Below are 17,405 nucleotides of genomic sequence, written 5' to 3' on the forward strand. Positions count from 1 at the left end.
TTAGCCATATCTTTCTTCGGTCTTGGGCTTGGGGAAGGGGAAAAATTCAACACCACCTTCGACACTTTTTGGGTATCAGGTGTCGGACTTGAAGGTAATGTTACCGTATGTATGCCGCTTCGGCATATTAGCTTCTGCTGAAAGCTTGACGGAGCTCTCAGTTGCTACACACGGTTGCTAACGTAGGATTGGACAGTGACTGATTAAAGGAGAGGCTTAGTGTAGGGTCAATTGCCTTATTAAGTCACACTTCATTCAAACTCGACAGAAACAAAATAACCCCCCCCAGTAGTCGTGGTTATTCTTGTTACTCTTCTCTTCCAACAATCACCGGTCAGGTCGAAATAAACCCTGAATTAACTGAGTTAGATGTAGAAAACATGCTGTTTTTACCCCGTGGTCTCTTTGTACATCTATGATGTTCACACCCTTCCAGTGTTTTCCCTAGGTTTTTGGAAGGCTTGATGTCATTTTCATGCCAGTGACATCACCACACTTTCCCAGCGAGGGAGTGATCAACTAAAGCCATAAAAATACAGAGAAATCTTAAGTCAAATAATCACACATTCACTAGGGAGACATAGTTTAAAAGTTAATAAAAAGAAAAATGAAAATCTTCAAAGGGAGGGAGACAGCATCGCTCAATTCTCACTGAGAACTCACTACAACATTACAACACTACATTGTTTTCATACAGAGATGCGACGCAGCAATGCTTGGACACTATAATGGCAGGGAAAACCCTGCCTGGGTGTACATGTGTGCTCAGATACACAGTGTACATACTAGAAAAACAGGTGTCCCTGGTTGCTATAGGAACATCTGCAGCTCACATTAGAAATCTGTTTGATGGTAAACCTGATATTTCCAGCTAGATTCTCCTGGATAAAGCCAGTTTCCTGGTTATGTGCTGTACATACACAACTGGATTTCTAACTGACCCATTTCCAATTGACCCACACAGCCGCCTGGTTTTCCTGAGAAACAACAGAGGAAGAGTTTCCTCAAGGACGCAATTAAAACAAATAATTGTCAACCCGCATTAAGTCATGTTAATTAAAATATTCACACACCTTAAATGAGTTTCTGAAAATCTAGTGAACAGCTGTTAAAAGTGGGGCAGAGATGACGTAGAGAGTTCAGTGCTTCAGCATGGCAAAGGAACATCTTCTAACACACCAGATGGTCTGAGTACGTGTGTATTTTTGTGTTACTGCCTCTTCTGTATTTTTATACCCACATAGAAAGTAGGCAGGTACAGACACCATCAGAACACCAGACATTCCTCTCCCTTGAGTGACACAAAATCACTGTCAAATTTCTTTAAGAAACACACGATCACAGGAGGACAGCTTTCCATCAAGTGGACCTGAGCCTGTTTTCCAAGTGAAATCACAAACATCTTCAACTTTGCAAACGTGAACAACGAGTTGGAGAGTTATTTAAACAAGCTTTAACATGAAAACGTTTTTAACCACGCATGCAAGGGGAACAAAAGCCCTCTCATCTACTGAAACATGAGGTTATAATACCATTCCTCTCACTGTATGTCCTTGCTTTTGTATTTTCACTTGAACATTCTGTCACAATATTTGTTATGATTTTATTGCGTATTTTTTCCTGCCTGGTGTCTGTGACTCAATGTTCCTGGGCACCTACGCGGGCAAAAGCAACAAATACTCTTTACTTTATTTACTGTTTTTTATTTGCAGCGATGTGACTTTTCCAAGAGCTGCGTTCAATTTTTCTTGTTTGTTTTGCTCATCACAATATAATCCAAATCATTCTGTGCTTATGAGGTGAAGTCTGGTGTTTACAGCCCATGCGTTCACTCACAATTGCTTTGTATTCACGCACACGTGCACATACACAGTTTACGTTAGCTATTGTGGGCCCAGAGGTCATGGTCATGCTCTCATAGTGCCTGTAAAGATCATGTGAGTGAGTCTGTTCTGTGTGTGTGTGTGTGTGTGTGTGTGTGTGTGTGTGTGTGTGTGTTTAAGAGGGTGTCGTAAAACCTTTTTGCAGCTGTCATGACGTAAGCCTATTGTACATATTTGTTTCTCGCATTCACTTTAGCTGACTTTCTACAGTTACTCTGTCTTCTTAAACGTCATGAATATGATCATGTTACCATTACCAGGGTAAGGTAAGGTAAACCTGATATTTCCAGCTAGATTCTCCTGGATAAAGCCAGTTTCCTGGTTATGTGCTGTACATACACAACTGGATTTCTAACTGACCTGACAACTGACAGCTGAGCAGGTTAGCGAGAGGAGATCATTTCATGTGGTGATGCATTCTTGTTGTAGAGGCTAAGCCAATGCTTTTACCCACCGGAATGACTTCAATTGATGTGCTGATTGTTACTAGGGATGTTCCTGGCGACTAATTTCCCTGTCCACTAAACGAAGATTCAAAATGAAGACACGGTATATTCAGGCTCAGCATATTCAGTTAACATCCTGAAGCTTTTACCTTCAACAAAGTTAAATGGAAGCATATCTTTGTCATTGTTGTGATGAGCTGCGTTATTTTCTCAGACCTATCTTCACTGCGTCTCCGGGTGAATGATATCAAATTGGTCTGAGTGTGGCTAACACCGCTAGCAGCAGCAGCCGTCTTTCCGTGCAGGTTAACATCCAAATGCTTGAGTTGAGTGTGGTTGTGCATTGCTATAGTCGAGTGATTATGCTAGTTTTTTCTGACACAGCCGACATGCTACCTTGTTTTCATTTTCTACACCAAAGTACTGCCGAACCGTGCTTAAATTTCCCGCCGTGCTGTTCCTCCAGTCTACTCGAGCATTACCATGTGTGCTTCAGGGGTCAAAAACAGATCTCACAGAAATACGTGAAATGACCACGACCTCTTAACACCGCATTCCGTGGTGGCAGCATGTAATGGGTTGAAATTACGTGCTGCCACCACGAAAACAATGCCAATGTAAAGTCAATTAGGGTCCTCTCCCATGGCGGACACACGGATTCCCTGATTCAAACACGTCACGTCAACCTCGTTTTCCTCAACGATATCTTTAACATTCCTGTATACACACAAAAACACGGAAGTGTCCTTGATATTAAAACGGCAAATACATTCCTCTGTTATAATTTCCCACCAATAATAATAATAATGATAATAACATGATAAAAAATTACAGACTATAGGAGACAACTTCTTCAGTGTCTCACGTCAATTAATTAACATTATTTGTTGGCTTTTTTTTTTTTTTTTGCTGCTGTCTTCAGTTGAGAGTGGTGATTTGCTAAATACATTCTACAATAATAATTAGATTAACATTTGGTCTATGATATTGTTGGCTATATTACGCATTTTAATAAAAAATGGAAGAATAAAAGAAATAAACACCGAAATAATTACTTTTTTTATTGATACTACTCTCTGACACACACACACACACACACACACATTGAACACGCGATTGAATGAATGAATGAATGAATGAATGAACATTGGAAGTGGTTCAGCCACAGTCCCGCCGGCTGGCGCGGTCACATTGAGATTACATTTGTTTTTTATTACTAACAAAATGTTTTATATTGACCGTATGAATGGTTTCGTTTTCAAATAAATATTTGGAAACGAAAATATGCTTTGGTGTACTTTTACAGAGTTTTACAATATGTATATAGCCTACTTGTATCAAAATGTATAATTTTCAGCAGCGGTTTGTGTGACAGCTGCCACGGTGATTTGGGGTCCGCTCTCCCCTGGTGGAGTGGAGGGTGGCCAGGTTGCCAGGGGCAGACGGCTCCATGTGATGGTGTTTCCTCTCTGGTTCTTCCGTGTTCAGCCTTATTTTTATCTTCTTATTTATTTATTTATTTATTAGTGGCGTTTGGATTCAGTTATGGCAGACGGATGGCAATCTGAAATGGCATTAAACCCACAGACGGCAGAGAGCAGCTACAAAACAGTAGTGGAACGCGCCCCATCCGCCCACAGCACAATGCTCTTAAAGCCCTACGCTATCAAAAGCTGGCAAAATACATTTATTTTATTTTATGGCCTTGACATTACCCTGTCATATTGTTGAGTTATCAAGGACACTTCCACGTTTTTGTGTGTATACAGGAATGTTAAAGATATCATTGAGGAAAACGAGGTTGACGTGATTGAATCAGGGAATCCGTGTGTCCACCACGGGAGAGGATCCTAATTGACTTTACATTGGCATTGTTTTCGTGGTGGCAGCACGTAATTTCAACCCATTACGTGCTGCCACCACGGAATGCGGTGTTAAGAGGTCGTGGTCATTTCACGTATTTCTGTGAGATCAGGTTGGTTTTTCCTTCCAGGTGCAACACCTGACCAGGCATAGAAAGGTTCCCACCATATATAGTGATAACTGCTAATTACCCTGATACCCAATACAATACACCATACAAAGAAATAATTCATACATATTCTTGTCCTACACTTGTATGAAAGTACCCTTCATCCATTGTCTGACTAAAACTGGAACTGGCACAAAGTGGCCTGTCAAAGTCTGATTACGTCATTTACATTATTCGACAAACATAACCCACTTCCTCTGTGTTCTGTGTTGCTTCTTTTTCCTTTTGAACTGGTAGATGTTTTGCCTATTAATATAATCAGCTATGATTTAATGACTATAGTGTAACATAAAGGATTTTATCTCTCTGTGCCCTGTATTTGACACAAAGATCACTTCCAACAGAGAGTCTCCACACCTTGAGACATGCCACATTACATGCTTTGGATTCAGACTTTAGTCTCATGCCACCAGCTGCTCTTTGTGTCCTGGTCTGTTTGTCAGCTGGTAGAATCAAAGAAGTCATGACACTGTGCTATATTAGCTGTGTGCAGCCTGTCTGTCGAGGCTGTGTCTGTGTGGTGCTACACATTTGTTCATTTACTTAGGTGCTGATGTGGAAAACACGTCACAGTGCAAACCCTGGCGTGATCCATAGACTATAAACTGTGAGAATGTGAAGACTCAGATGTCAAATCATAAAGACGAAACCAAACACAACATGTTTTATGTAACAACAAAAACTTTTTATGTGGTTCAAAGATATAAACAATGACTTTTAGTGAGTGATACTGAATGTAAAATGAACTTTTCTTGGCTTACACAGTGCACCTTTAAAGCAGATAAACAAGTTTTACATGATTCTTCTTCTCGTAACTTCCCCTCAGTAGCTTTCCCCTTGTGATTTTTTTTGTTTGTTTTTGCCAAGCAACATTTTAGATGAATTTTTTTTTAGGCATGCGGAAGGTTACTTTAACACAGCCAACTTTTAAATGTCTTATCTTTCTGGAGGACAGAGGCAATTCATGAGAGCTTTGAGAGCGCACTTATGTACAGACTGAAAGACATGTACTTCAAAATTATACAAATTTTCTCAGGAGCAGTTTCCATCTATGCTCAAAGTAAGTATGGCTACTTCCTTATGACTGTTACTGTTGAATCTCTAGAAAAAAAGAAACCAAAATGACACGTTATTTATAAAATCTGTTGATGATTTTGTCACCAATATATATTGTATAAACAGGCTTTTATTCTGAGTTGATGTGTGATTGATGCATTTTCCTAGGAAGTCATGAACTTTGTCACAATCATGGCTGCTTTGACTCAAGTGATGCTCAACTCTGTGTGACACTGGATGGTGATGATCTCTACTATGCTGACTTTAAAGAAAAGGGTCTTGTTTGGGAAAGCAGAATCCCTTCAATGTTCCACACTCCCTGGGCTTACGAATATGCCGAACTTTACAGACAAAGTTGCAGATATGATTTGCTCAAATGGAAACCAGACACGTCTGCTGCAACAAAGACCAGAGGTAAGATATATTCATTGATGTTATGCTGACTGTCTACTTTTGGCAAAGATACTGTATCCATTTAGCACAGGGCTGTTGAGAGACCATTGAACGTACACTAAATTATGTGTTAATTCAGAGACACCAGAAATCCTCATCTACCCCAGAGATGAAGTGATAGAAGGAGAAGAGAATACACTCATCTGCTTCATCAACCATTTCTTCCCTCCCTCCATCAACATAAAGTGGACCAAGAATGATGTAGAAGTAACAGTGGAAGATCCTTTCAACAAATGCATACCCAATGCTAATGGGACGTTTCACGTTTTGTCCAATCTGAACTTTGTCCCAAAGGAAGGAGACCTCTATGGCTGCACTGTGGAACATGCGTCGCTGGAGAAGCCTCAGACTCAGTTTTGGGGTGAGAACAAAAATGCTCAGTGATGTATAGCATCGTAATATTTTTTGACTGGTCTGATAAAGATAGAATGAATAAATTCTGAAGTCACTTTAAAATTTGGGTTTTCCTGTCTGCCCCAGAAACTGACACAGATGAGACGAACATTGGTCCAGCTGTCTTTTGTGGACTTGGCCTGAGTCTTGGACTTCTTGGAGTTGCTGCAGGAACAGTATTTTTTGTGAAAGGAAACAAATATCAGGGCTTCCTTGTGACCCAGTGGTTAAGACCTATAATATATACAGCACTGTTATTTCATCATCCCTGGTTTGTTTCTGGCCATTGACATTTGTTTCATGGTACTTCCACCTTTCTCTGCTCCTTTGTTTCCTGACACCTCTCAACTGTCTACTTTGAGTAAAGGCCAAGATGCCTGCTCAAAAAAAAGGAAATGTATGCATATGAGTCAAGCTGAATCACTTTTATATCTGTAATTCATTTCATTTCATTTTTCCATGCAGTATCATAGTTATCATTGTGTGTGTTAAGTAATGTGAAGTACATATTGATGCATCTATAGTAATGCATACCTCATCATTGGGTTTCATTGTTTATGTTAAGTAAAGCGCGATGCATTTTCATGTATTTAAAACATTTTTTCTGGATTAATCCAGAATTCTGGATTTTCCAACTTGCAAATGTGACCCGCATGAGTCATGCAAATCTATAAAAAATATATATATTTTTGAGAAGGGAGTAACAATACTAGTGTCAGTATCACTTTAATTATGATAATGAATAGGTGGAGTTTCAACTGAGCAAAGGGGCGGGTGCATTCTTTATTTTGTTGACTTACCAGTGTACTGGTGTTATTTCCCCAGTATCTGTGAACACATGTTGCACATCAGAGTAGCTCTGTTCCTGCAGGTTTACTGGAAAACATGCACATTCATAATTTTCTTTTTTGTGTGATTTTGTGCCTTTTCAGTCCAGGTCAGTTACATTACTCTTCTACTTGAATGCATTTACAAAGTTTTAGTGATTGCTTGACATTAATACATTTCTCTCCTTTTATTACAGTTTTCTCAGCTGAAGATTTTATGCATTTCACGGGGTGTTGTACGTTCAAGGGTCCAGGTTTTAAAGATATAGAATATATTATAGTAAATCATTTTAACAAGAAAGTAATGATGCAGTACAACAGCACAAGAGGCAACTGGAAAGGATTCACACCTTATGCAATTGCAATAGCAAACAATTGGAGCCATGATCCCTATGATGCACGACTGAGAGCGTTTGAAATGAAGATATTGTGTAAAGATAACTTGGATCTCATCCAAAAAATTAGGTAAGAGCAGTTTTTTTCTTAATTTTTTTCTTAATTTTTCTTAACAGACTCTTTTCACAGCAGACAAAGTGTCACATGTCAAAGCAGGAAAAGCAGAGTTACTTTCAGGACGCTCATGTTGTGCATGCTCACTCGCTGACATGGCCTACTATGACACTCTTCTTCCTGCATAGACGAGTCAAAATGTCTGCCATGAAAAGGGTCTGTTTCATGTGTGTTTTAGAGTATTCAGAATACAAGACTACCAAGATATTTTGCCCATGGCATCGTGTTGTTCGAGTGTGTGATTTTAAACAGTGCACAGGCATTGCAGAAGCAAAAGAGCCGTGACGAGCGTTACATGTAACACAATGTCAGCCTCTAGTGTGACAAATAACACACGCATCTCTTTATCACTTTATAAACAATAACAACTGCAAAACCATGGTAATATGTTGGATGGTGGTTGATCTCATCCTGTGCTCAGATGTTAAGGAGCTCCCGGGCCTCATTGATTTCCCAGTTTGCAGGTATTTTTGGCTGCTGTACTTCTTCTTTGAGTTAGCTGCTAACTGCTATTAGCTACTTTTTAAATTTCAAAATACACCACTCGTGTGGCCCATGATCCCGTAGCACTGGCGGTCCCTTTTATACAGATATTACTACCTCCGATGCTGGTTTAAACATGAGACAACTATGTCCCTTCACTCAATGTTAGCAGCAGCAACAGCTAAAACCAAATGCACTATGTGTGGTGGTGGTGGTTTTATTCCTGCTTACAGTGTGGTAGTGGACACTAGCTAGTGAAAGCCAGCAACAGCATGAGCAATAACAGGTATGGAAATAGTAAAACTAATATGTATGTATTGCTGTATGTTAATGTTCTGAACTGTATGAACAGTCACAAAATAAAGAAGGTCTGAAAACAGCTTATTTTCAGATGTCCTTCCTTCCTGTTAAAATAAGAGCAGACATACTCATTTGAACCATGGTGATTGGAACATGTGAGGTTGCAGTTTAATTTCAGGCCTGTAGCTCACAGCTACATGATGACACAATTATCTATTCCACCTTGGGGAACAAAGTTAAATATTATACATTTACAAATAATGATAACGATAAGAGTGAATAAGATGGAGTCTTTCCTGGCTGATATTGGGTGAGAGGCAGGGTACACCCTGGACAGGTGACCAGACTATCACAGGGCTGACACATAGAGACAGACAACCATTCACACTCACATTCACACCTACGGGGGATTTAGAGTCACCAATTAACCTGCATATCTTTGGATTGTTGGAGTACCCAGATAAAGCCCACACTGACATGAGGAGAACATGCAAACTCCATACAGAGGGGCTCGCCCACCCCAGGTTTCGAACCAGAAAAACCTTTTGCTGAGAGGCGACAATCATAACCACTGCACCACCATGATGCACATATGATAATAAATAGAAAATATTCAATAATAAATAGAAAATGCATTTGATATATTTAAAAAGTTGTCAAGACAACACAACAATAACAATACTAATGATCATACACTAAAATTACATTTTTAATGATTGTACCAAAATATCAAAATAGACAGTTTTCTCTGCCTGTCAAATAAATGAACTATGATTCGAAAGTATGAGGATGACGGGATGTATAAGAATGAGGAAAAAAACAAGTTGACCCAGAATGAACTTTCCCCTGTCGTTTCAGAATGAGTTATAGTGGTTGTGGTGATTTTGTCTCTTTATGTTGTCGGTGTTAATTTACTGTCTTGTCCGCATTTATACAGTATAATTCTGCCTTTCCTTTCTGCCAACTTGTAAGCAGTTAGGTATGTAGGTAGATAATTAGGAAGGTAGGTCGCTTAGGTAAGTAGGTAGGCACACTCTCAGAGATAAAGGTGCTAAATAGCACTATATAAGGTTCTTCAGCTTGTCCCCAATAGAAGAACCGTTTTTGGTTTCTTGTTGAACTTTTATAAACGTTCCACCTTCAACTTTTATAGTGGGTTCTACCTTCCCTTTAATATTCTAAAGGTTTCATCAAGATCCATCCAGGGAAGCTCTAAAAGCAGTGATTGACTACATTTTCCATGATCTCTCTCCCGCTATTCATGGTTTTAGTTTAATAGGTTAGGCCAGGGCCAGAGATCTACGTCCGGTAGCCGTTAGCCCAGTTCAGCCCGAAGATTTGCAACAGATGAAATTGTTTTAGAACGTTGTAACAGTGTGAACTGGCTGGCCTGAGTTTGACTCAAGCCAACTGATGGTGTCACCTGCAACTCAGCTGGTCAAATCGCCAGTGGCTGGCTTTAGAACGTCACCTGTTTCAACAACCAATCAGCTTGTAGGGAAGTCCGCTGGTCAAGTCAACACGACCACAGATGGTGTGTTCACTTGCTGCAGCAGGTGCTCCGTGCCTGCTGAGCAGGTTTTGGGCAGACTGAAAAGCTGAATGAGCTGAAATCAGAACGGAGGTACAACGAGTTGTTGCACAGAGATGATACACCATCTCATCAAGGTGCATTGGTCTGAACCGCCAGGTTTTCAGAACGTTGCAAGTAGTTGCCTGTTTCAGCTCGTCTAGTCACAAACCTTTGGTCTGAATTGGGCTTTAAGCTTGAAGTGCTTAAAGGGCTGGGGCAGATGTGGTCCAGCGCAACCAACAACACCCATGGTTCACAATCAGGTACATTAGGGTTGGGAACCAAATTTGAACAACACACAAAATGCCAAGTACCAGGTACCCCTAAACAAAAAGCATTTTGGCAGACCATGTGGTATTGTATGCTATGAAATGATGGTAAAGATATCAACTATGGTAGAACACACTTAAAATGAACTGATTAAGTAGTAGTATTACATACAACTAAATTTAAAAATGCCATTTGAAACATGAATAAACATCTGAGTACTTAGGGGTGAGGATCGTTTAACAACCTTTGAAGAACTCTTTCTTCCTAAAAGGGTTCTTAATGGAACCTTTAGTTTACAAAAACCCTTATTTCTCAGAGTGTATTTCAAACATCCAATGCAGCTGTACACAGGAAGTTAACCACAAAGAACAACAGAGCTACAACAGCACACTGACACAGACTTCACAACACCATGTCCTTCAACATTATTCTTATTGTCTTGGGAGCTATTTGTACCTGTGCGCAAAGGAAGTATAGCTTGTTTCATTGTTCCTTTGCAGTTTCTAGAGTAGTTTGTCCTACATCTCATCTCTGCTTCATCGTTGGTGGAAATTTTGTTTTTGAAATCTTTGCATGCTACAGTTATATATATTTAAAAAATATTCATAGACAGGTGTTGCTGGATTGATGTGTTGAGTTTACATTTGTTTTCCTAGGAAGTCATAAACTTTGTCACACCTATGGATGCTACGACTCCAGTGATACTCAACTCTGTATGACGCTGGATGGTGAGGAAGTCTACTATGCAAACTTTACCGGGATAGCAGAATCCCAGTCGCTCTCTATGTTTCGAAGGCGTACGAATTTGCAGTGTATTACAGATCGCTATGCAAAGGCAATTTGGTGGCTTGGAAAAATGACGAGTCAATTTCAGCAGCGACCACAGGTACGTAATGCTGATATTTGATCACAATTTATCTAATTTGTCTACAGCTTTGTTCTTACAACAGTATGCAAAATTAAAGTACGTAAGCTTATATCTTAATTTAAACTTCAGAAACGCCAGAAGTCATCATCTACCCCAGAGATGAAGTGGTTATAGAGGAAGAGAATACTCTCATTTGCTTCGTCAACCATTTCTTCCCTCCCATCATCAACATAAAGTGGACCAGGAATGATACAGAAATAAAAGCGGAAGATCCTTTCATCAAATGCATACCCAATCCTGATGGGACGTTTTATGTGCTGTCCACACTGGCCTTTATCCCAAAGGACGGAGACATCTACGGCTGCACTGTGGAACATGCATCACAGGAGCCTCAGAACAAGTTTTGGGGTGAGAATAAAGTAGCTCAATATTACTAATTTTCAGTCGGTATTTTGGATTTGCCAGTCAAAAACACTAACCTCATGTCTCCTGTCTTCTCCAGAAGTGGATGGCACAACAGAGACCAGTGTTGGTCCGGTCATCTACTTTGGACTTGCCTTGAGTTTTGGACTTGTTGGTGTTGCTACAGGGACATTCTTCTTTGTTAAAGGAAGACAGATTGAGTCAAGCTGAAGAAAACCTTTAATTTACTGTGTTCTACTATTAAGCAATGGAAACACACTAATACTTGGGACATTTATTTCATTTTCTCATAATGGAACACCTTAAGGGTTTGTTTGCACAGTATATGAAAAACATTTTATCGTCCTTCTTTACGGAAATACATTTTTATCCCCTGCTTGTTATGACATGGCAGTTTTCACTTATGAAGTTCATGTGGTTAGACCGACAGCTTGCAATAAATATGTCACATTGTCAGTGGTTGCACCAAACTGAAATAAAGTAAAGCACACCATTGTTTTCTTTACATTTGAGTACAATATGAACGTGAGTTGTGTAACTGTGTAGCATGAGCCGACAGGTTAGGATGGATTCACTGCCAAAAAAAAAAGACATTTACAAGTGTATATTTCAGAAAAATAAACTCAAACAAAAACAAGCAAACATGGATGAACTTGGTCATTGTTTGCAAAACAAAGTTATTATTCACAAGCCACGCAGAGTTTTTTTATGTGTTGGAGTTCCCCAGAGGTAAAACAGTTCCTGTTGACAACCTCATTGCCACGAGATGATCATGTAAGTCTCGAGACAAGTTTTAAAGCAAACAATACTTGTTTGTATATAGTCTTGTGTTAGCATTATCACTGTTTTCCTTTATACATAGATTAAATGTGACATTTGAAGATCACCTAAACCCACAACTCGTGTTCTGTTCCAAGGATTTAAAGTTTTTAATAATAGAAATGAGACAGTAATTGTTGAAGTGAGCATACAGCAGGAGTTTTCGGGCGGTGCCATTCTTTGTCATTGTGCTGGCATTTCAGCGTAGCAGTGTTTATTTCCTTGTACCTGTAAATTTGTGAATACAGTGTGATAGAGAGACTTTGCTTTGTGGAGTGTTATTCATGTAAAATCATGCGCATTCATAATTTTCTTTTTTTGTGTGTGCTTTTCTCTCCTCTCAGTCTGGGTGAGTAACATTACTTTAACTTTTTAATGAATCAGTGAGAGGTCAAGTTCTAGTTATTAAGTTCCGAGATATCATTACAGTCATGACTTTGACATTAATACTTTTCTCTCCTTTTATTACAGTTCATTCAGAGGAGGTTTTCTTGCAGTTTTCTGCATGTTGTACCTTCAAAGGTCCAGGCTTAGAGGATGTTTGTAACATCTAGTCCCTGAGTTGTGATGTTTTTCTGTCTTTGTGCATTTTGATTACTTCCTGTTTTATTTTTGTGTTTTCCTGTCATTCCAGATCCTCACCTCCTGTCCTCCTGTGTTTCCCGCCTTGTGTGATTACCTGCCCCGCCCTGATTAGTGTCACCTGTGTCTCATTATCCCACCTTCCCTTGTGTATTTAGTCTGTGTGCATCCCTTTGTCTCTGCCAGTTCGTCTTTTCAGTTCCCTGTAAGCGTCCCAGCCTTTTTCCCAGTGTGAGTCTCAAGAGTGTATGATCTAGTTCTGTTTTTTGGACCCTGCCTCTGCCTTAGCGTTTTTTGGATACCTCTGCCTTGTCTGACTGCCTTCCTGTGTACCGAACCAGCCTTTTTCATTAAAGACTTTTGTTGTGAACTGAACCTGAGTTGAGTCCTGCTCTTGAGTCCTATCAGTTCAACCTTAACAATGTTGAGTATGACATTGTGAATCGTGTCAACAGCAAAGTATTGATAGAGTACAACAGCACAAGAGGGAACTGGAAAGGATACACACCCTTTGCAATTGAGATGGCAAACGTTTTTAACACCAATCCCGAGTATGCAATAAGAAGAATTTTCGAAATGAAGGTGCTGTGCGCCGACAGAGACCTTGTCAAACAAATACGTAAGTATTTTTTCACTTCATTATGCAGCTTTATATGCACCAAAACAAATTAGCAAATTAACCCCCTACAAATGACATTACATACTTAACATTAAGATATGTACTTAGAGACAAACTGTGCAGGATTTGTCACTCAGTGTGTGTAAACACAACATTCCTCTCCTCCTTGGTTCAGTGAGACTGAGAAAGCAGCAGTGCCCAACCAAGCTAGAGAGTGAACTAAGAGAGGGAGTGTCATTAATAAGAACAAAACAGTGAATCAGTGGAATGAATGTTATTTTCTGACTGTTTCACACTGGTTATATTTTAACGCACAAATGAACACACCCACACCTCTGCACAATTCTGCAGTAAGGTGCTGCATTGAAGGATTCTGTGTGAATTCAGCTGCAGACACAGTAGCAAGATGACTGGTTGCTACGTTTTTAAAGTGTCCCATCCTTGCGCTGCTATTGGCTGGGGGCTAGAAACCACCATCCAAAGGCTGACATCCAGAAACATCTCGAACAAGCAGAGGGCAGGTTCTCTGTAGATACAGATACAGCCACTTATTGCTAGTGGGTCATACATGATGATTAAGAGGGGTTTTGTGTAAGTTCACATATTGTTTTTATTTAGAAAAAACTGCATAGCATGCCTTTAAGATAAAGTTATGTAGGTTAGGTTTAGGTTTAGGAATAGAAACATGGCGACAGTGTACCTTAAGACAGTGGTTCCCAACTGGTGGGTCACTGTCCAAAAGTGAGTTGGGGGTCCATTCTGATTGGACATCAAGTGACTCGCAAATGTGCTGTTTTATGCTGTAGAGTGAGTGAATAACAGATAGCTACTTAACAGAGCCAAATGCAAATATGACGCTAAATATTTTAAACTGTGTGGACCTCAAACTAATGACTGAGGACAAATCTGGACCCCGTGGCTGGACCAGCTGGGAACTACTGCCTTAAAGTAACTCAAAGTTCATTTGGTTTCATGTGGTTTCAAATACTGGTGTCCAGGGGGAAAGTCCTGTGTTGTTTGACCCATTCATCACAACAACCTGTTTCCTTGCACAGACTATTGGTCTGAGTCTCAAATTAAGTGGGTTTTACACAAATTACTGGTGCACAATTACGTGGGTTGTATACAAACTGTGGTGCACTACTTTTTCTAAGTATATGTACGAACCGTGCATGAGATCAGCCTGCCTAGCTTAGACTAATGGAGTGTTATTCAACAGTCCTGCAATGAATTCTACCTTCATGAAGGTTATAATGTCCAGTTTTTGTTGAAACTGTTTTAGAGAGGTGTTGATTCAACTCTATGATCATTTTTGAGGCTGTAGTTGCTGTTGTGTTTTTTGTGTATGATATATTTTATTTTGTCCACCCCATATATATCCATAGGGACCGGCTAGGAACTAGTGTCACCCCAAATGTATATGCATATGTTCCTTTATGTGTGTGCAGGGGATATGGCGGATTTTAATGAAAACATAAAACTTGTTTTCCAGATAATCTCACCTCTGCACCTACCATCAAGATGAATTCAGTGAAGCACCCGTCCATGCTTGTGTGCAGTGCCTACAGCTTTTATCCGAAAGAAATCCGAATGACGTGGTTGCGGAATGGAGAGGAAGTGACCTCAGCTGTCAGTTTTTCTGAAGTGATGCCTGATGGGGATTGGTACTATCAGGTTCATTCTTACCTTGTGTACAGCCCGACTCGAGGAGAAAAAATTGGTCGAACACCTCAGCCTCTCTGAACCAGTGCTTCAGGTCTGGGGTAAGTGAGCCACTGTGACGCAAACTGCACAAAAGATAAAAAAATCTAAGATAAAACGTATGGTAAGATGTATGACAAAACGTTTTTATCTCAATTTTGTAGACCACTCTCTTCCTGCATCAGAGCAGATAAACATTATTGTGGGAACAGTATTGCTGCTACTTGGCTTTGTCTTAATGAGCGCTGGATTTGCCTACTACAAGAAAAAGTCTGGTGCACACACGTCTGTCTGCCCAGGTGAGGACATTAGATCAAAGACTTGTCATAGTATTATTAGTCGGTACCATGTTATATATTTGCAATAAATAACTGTTCTTATGTTCATTTTTAACAGGAAGAGTTTTGGTTCCTATGGAGGACCTCCCTACAGCTGTAGCAACTTAGCAGTCAGAACAAACAGAAGTATTGGTTGCACAGTCTGTCCAAGATGGAGTGAATATGAAAATCTGTGTATCTCAAGACATAGTCACTATTGGTTGATGGCTAGGGTGGTGCTTTTTTGCGGATAAACATTGTACGTTAGCTGCAGCAAGAGCTTAAATTGTATAATATACAGTGTGTGTAAAGGCTGGGGTGATGTAATTACTGCTTTTTGTCTAAATGTGTTAAGACTGAGAAGGGTTCAGTTTAACGTGTGCTGTAGAACAGCAGCTGGTCTAGGTGTGATGTCAGAGCTTCAGCTCCCTGTGCTGCAAGTGCTGTGAAGGGGGATTGTATGTATGCGTATAAACTTTTAATAATTTAACTAGTATACAGTGGTGTCAACCTTTTTACTGTATGAACACTATCATTAAATAAAGCATTTGGTGAAATCTGTTTGTGTAAAGTAGTTGGTGTTGAATGACAAAGATTTTATGAGTCAGTTAGTTGGTCCACGACTTTAATGTACAGTGAAATCTCGAAAGGATGGCAGAGGAGATACTGTACCTGAGCACCAATACAACTGGTATAGATAAAATAAATAATAATAAAAAAATATATAAATAGATAAATCTAATCTAATCTAAATTGTTGCCTTAGGTAGGCGCAGTTTCACAGCAACTTTAAGACTTTGCAGTGACATATCTCCACAACTTTTGGATGGTGGTGATGCACAGAGGTAAAATACTAATGACTTTGGTGATCTCCTGACCTTCTGTGCCACCATGAAGTTTGTGGTTTAAAGTGAAGTGTCTTTACAACTATCTCAATCAGGAGACTCGTTTTGAGAGAAAAGAATATTTATTTACATATGCTCATAAGTGTGACAAATGTGCAATTAGACCCCATTGTGATTTCATCTGTTCCAGGAGGGTGGTGAAGACGTAGTAGATTAGGGATCCCCCTTATGGTGACCAGAAGCTGGTGGTGGTGATGAGATGAGATGAGATGAGATGAGATGAGGAGGGAGCTGAGGATCTGGGTGTGAAGAGGGATGGGCTTTTGATCAGACTCATTATATGATAATTGGGATCAGTCATTTCCTTTTTTTTTTTTTTCTCAAAATTACACCTAAGGCTTTTGTTAAGAGAACATCCATCTTAACAAGTCATTCAGTCTCCTATTCAGCCTTTTCTTTTGCTAAAACAGGCAACAAATTTGCCAAGTTTACATGTCTAAAACTGGATTCATGCTTCTGCTGAGATAGACATAAACATGCTTGTGAACCTACATAAAGAAGGGCATTATTAGTAACATTACATGTCAAAGGCTCACAGAGGGTCTGACACTGTGACAACCCCCACAAAATGATTTGTTAGCATCTACTATCTGTACTGCGTCTGTAACAACAGTCTGTTATTCTTAACAGCAGTCTGCTATTCAGAAATAACAGGCTGTAAAGTGCTTTAATTGACCAATCTCAATCAAGTATTCAGCAAAGCTGTGTAATAAAGGGTAAATATGTTTATGGCTTGTTGTGCTGCCAGGAAATGAATTAATGCAGGTTTAAACAATTTGAAAATCTACCATAGGCCTGCAGGTGGGTCAGGTTGAACTGAAAGACAGTATAATCAACACAATCTGAGTGAAACTGCAATATTATTTCATATATGGAGATGTACAAGGGTCAAGAAAATCATACATGATTAATACATATAGGAATAGCAGTCGCAAGGTGAGTTATA

At 39.6% G+C, this 17,405-nt stretch overlaps 1 protein-coding gene and 1 long non-coding RNA gene across 2 annotated transcripts in view; both read left to right on the top strand.

Moving 5' to 3' along the window:
* The window catches only part of LOC125878992 (cytoplasmic phosphatidylinositol transfer protein 1-like), a 92,831-nt gene that overhangs the window by 19,672 nt on the left and 55,754 nt on the right, over positions 1-17,405 (top strand). The gene's annotated exons all lie outside the window — the stretch shown is intronic.
* On the top strand, positions 15,114-16,003 carry LOC125878995 (uncharacterized). The gene is made up of 3 exons (XR_007447824.1): positions 15,114-15,300; positions 15,403-15,537; positions 15,635-16,003. It is a non-coding gene; the product is annotated as an uncharacterized LOC125878995 (long non-coding RNA).

Source organism: Epinephelus fuscoguttatus, linkage group LG19, assembly GCF_011397635.1.
Source record: "Epinephelus fuscoguttatus linkage group LG19, E.fuscoguttatus.final_Chr_v1".
In the NCBI taxonomy this organism is placed as follows: Eukaryota; Metazoa; Chordata; class Actinopteri; order Perciformes; family Serranidae; genus Epinephelus; species Epinephelus fuscoguttatus.